This window comes from Suricata suricatta, chromosome 8 (genome assembly GCF_006229205.1).
Source record: "Suricata suricatta isolate VVHF042 chromosome 8, meerkat_22Aug2017_6uvM2_HiC, whole genome shotgun sequence".
In the NCBI taxonomy this organism is placed as follows: Eukaryota; Metazoa; Chordata; class Mammalia; order Carnivora; family Herpestidae; genus Suricata; species Suricata suricatta.
The window spans coordinates 47,513,937-47,518,025 of NC_043707.1; the positions used below are offsets into that span (position 1 = coordinate 47,513,937).

The 4,089-nt window shown below is 38.9% G+C and overlaps 1 protein-coding gene across 1 annotated transcript in view; it reads left to right on the forward strand.

Annotated features, from left to right (window-relative positions):
- The window catches only part of DENND2C (DENN domain containing 2C), a 41,043-nt gene that overhangs the window by 8,777 nt on the left and 28,177 nt on the right, over positions 1–4,089 (forward strand). The window lies entirely within an intron of this gene.

Genomic DNA, 4,089 nt, shown 5'->3' on the forward strand with positions numbered 1-4,089 from the left:
TTTTTTTTTTTAAATGTTTATTTATCTTTGAAGGAGAGACAGAGCATGAGCAGGGTAAGAGCAGAGAGAGACACACACAGGATCTGAAGCAGGCTCCAGGCTCTGAGCTGTCAGCACAGCGCCCAACGCAGGGCTCAGACTCACAAACTGTGAGATCATGACCTGAGCTGAAGTCGGATGCTTAGCTGACTGAGCCACCCAGGCGCCCCAAGAAACTTTCAGCATCCATAGTGAATTATTAAAACTTTCCTACCCTTATACAAGAGTCTTAACTTGGTCATCTGACAAAGAATATGCAGAATTTAGCAATTTTTGTCAAGTGAGAAACAACAGCCAAGTCATAACCAGAGAAGAATGTTTCCTATTTTTGCAGACGTCCAAAGACAGAAATTTCTTAATTTCCCTTGAAAATCAGTTCTGCATTCCAACAATTACCATCTGAAAATAAAATCCTCCCTGCTCCAATTTAAGCCTCTTTCTTCTTACTCTACAATCAGCACATCACCATTTTAGATGCAAGTTTCCATATTTTCAAAAGCAGTTATCAAAACATGTTATAATCTTCTCGGCTGCAGAAGAAATCATTTTGGTTATTGCTGCTAATAAGAACCACTTCCTAAATGAAGTAGTGATTTTCTCCATACTTTACCTCATGGATGACCTACGACAGCACTGGGAGGCCGGGACTGTCCTGACTTTACAGAAGCTGAGCCAGAGGAGGAAGGGTCCGTCTGAAGGAAGGAGCATGGCACCGTGAAGTCCTGTCCTTTCCTGTCACCAGCAGCTACTCTCCATTTTTCTCTTAAATCTTGACTTTTAACGATTTCTCCATGTATTTTTTTTTAATCCTCACAAGGATATTGTCAAAGGCTTTCTATGTGTATATTTCAGAACTAGACACAGAAGATGAAAACCGGTGCCAGCTGTTACGCTGGACCCTTTTTAAACTCATTATCGTTAATCCCTAAAGAGCCCTTTGTGGCAGACATTATCATCCCTGTTTATAGATAAAGAAACAAATTGCAAATTGCAAATTATGCCAGACTTCAGGACCCTAGGGCCAGGATGGAATCTAACAAAACATTACCATTTTCCCAGATTTATAGCAGTCTACTGACAGCTACATTCTTAATGCTTATGGGGCACTGAGCAGGCTCTTACTGATCTCATTTTATTTGCATGCCTTATGCCTTATGGATTAGGAATGTTTCAGTAAATTTGGCTGTAAGATAAGTTTTTGAAGAGCCAAATCTTTTTTTTCCACTGTATCATTATTGAAAACAAATTCAACAGCATGAATTGCGAACTTATAACAACAACAAAAAAAAAGAAGGAAAGAAAGAAAGAAAGGGAGAAAGAAGCAGTCCCTAAATCATAACCCTTCCCCACAAGTGTGTTTTTTCTTTTGCATGGCTCAAAGAAACTGTGCATTTACCCCGTCTCTGTGACCGACTCCTCCCAAGGGCCTGAGGAAGTTCTCTCCTGCCTGAGGATTCCTGGCTTACAGTCACATTCTCAGATTTTGTTTTCCTCCTTAAGCTTTTGTCCGTAGATCAACAATGACTGGTAGAACCAGATAATTGTATTTACCTACTCTGTCCATGCATGTGAGGTTTTACTGAATCGGTTCCAACCTAAACATTTCTTAACTTTTAGTTATCAGCTGTTACAAAATGATTTATTGCCCTTCCTCAATTCTGTCATTATGATTTTGAATTCACATGTAAAAAAGGGACAACCTATTTCTCTTTTGATCCCTATAGATTCTACATAGATTTTCCTATTGGCTTATAAACCCCTCACCCTTCATTCAGTGTCATTCAGTGTCATGGAATGCAGATCACCAAAACCTACAGATGTGAATATATGGAAGCCACTCAAATGTGCTTTTGGAGGGTCTCCTTCAGTTGTATTACCTTTCCTTCCTTTTCCCTTTCTTTCCTTTCCAGACACTTGATAGGCCCCTAAGAAGTGCCTGGTGCTAAGGACACAAACTCTTGATCTCAGGGTGGTGAGTTCAAGCCCCATGCTTGGGTACGGAGCTTACTTAAAAAAAGAATCCAACCCTCCCCAAAACCTATACAGTACACAGTGTTTAAATAGCTACTTTTTTCTGTTACATCTCTTGTGAAGAAGGAACATTTTTTAATGTTCTCTTATTCCTTATTAAAAAATTTAAATGACACAGCAAAAAATCAAATAATATAGAATGAGAAAAAAATTAAAACCCAGAGTTTCCCAAACCTCCTACCACTCCCAGAAAATTTTATGCACATGCAATTTTTTTTCTACCCAAATAGTTTTTTTTCTTAAAGAGGAATGAATAATTCAATTGCATTGTGGTTTTATTTAAAAACAAAATTTGTTAATGTTTATTTAATTTAGAGAGAGACAAAGAGCACAGGCAGGGGAGAGAGAGGGAGATACAAAATTCAAAGCAGGCTCCAGGATCTAAGCCATGAGCACAGAGCCCAGCGTGGGGCTTGAACCCATGAACTGCAAGATCATGACCTGAGCCAGAGTCAGGCGTGCAACCCACTGAGCTACCTAGGCGCCCCCTACACAAGTAGTTTTTTACACTGTTCAGGTTTTGTATATCTGGCTTTAAATTAAAAAATAATAATTAATATATTAAATTTGTTTAATGTTTTTTTATTTATTTTTGAGAGACAGAGAGAGACAGTGTGAGCAGGGAAGGGCAGAGAGAGAGGGAGACACAGAATCGGAAGCAGGTTTCAGGCTCTGAGCCAACTGTCAGCACAGAGCCCTATGCGGGGCTCGAACCCACGAACTGTGAGATCATGACCTGAGCCAAAGCCAGATGCTTAACCAACTGAGCCACCCAGGCACCCCATTAGAGGTCTTTCAGTATCAATACAAAATAGACACTTAGATGCTTTCACATTTTATTTAACCTACGGATATTGAAGTTCTATGTATATGTGTATTTTTGCTCTTCAAACAATGCTGCATTATATATCTTTTAGTATGTATCTCTGTATATTGGTAAGAATACATGTGTGGAATCAGTTCCTAGCATTGGACTCAACTAAAAAACATGTACATTTAAAATTTTTATAACTGTTGCCAATTTGCCCCACAGATTATAATAACTGTTTATATTTCTGTGGACCGCATTTGAAAAAGAGTTTTTTCTCATAGTCTTCACTTTTTTTTTAATGTTTTTTTTTTACTTATATTTGAGAGACAGAGACAGCACGATCAGGGGAGGGTCAGAGAGAGAGGGAGACACAGAATCCAAAGCAGGCTCCAGGCTCTGAGCTAGCTGTCAGCACAGAGCCCGATGCGGGGCTCAAACCCACGAACCGTGAGATCTGACCTGAGCCGAAGCCAGACACTTAACTGACTGAGCCACCCAGGCGCCCCATTCTAGCCTTCACTAATACTGTGTTTTATTAAAGCTTTTTATTTTTGCCAATGGCACGGTTGAATATTGTATCTTATTTATTATTTTAATTTACATTTCTTTAAGTATAAATTTGGACAGTTTTCATGTTTATAGAAAGTTCTAAATCTCTTTCTATGGATTGCCTACTCCTACCCTTTATTCATTTTTTGGTTGTTCTATAATTTTCCTTATTCATTTGTAACAACGGTTTGAATATGAAGAAATTTATCCTGTGTCTGCAATGTGTGTTACAGTTATTTTTCCAGTTTATTGTTCACGTTTTGAATTTAGTAATTTTTTATTAGGTAGAAATTTCCATTTTTATATCATTACACTTACATACATTTTTCATGTATGACTCCTAGCCTTGTTTTTTTTTAATTTTTTTATAAAAAATTTTTAATAGTTTATTGTCAAATTGGTTTCCATACAACCCCCAGTGCTCTTCCCCACAAGTGCCCTCCTCCATCACCACCACCTCCCACTTCCCTCCCCCTTCCCCTTCAACCCTCAGTTCATTTTCAGTATTCAGTAGTCTCTCAAGTTTTGCGTCCCTCTCTCTCCCCAACTCTCTTTCCCCCTTCCCCTCCCCATGGTCCTCCATTAGGTTTCTCCTGTTCTCCTGTTAGACCTATGAGTGCAAACATATGGTTTCTGTCCTTCTCCGCCTGACTTACTTC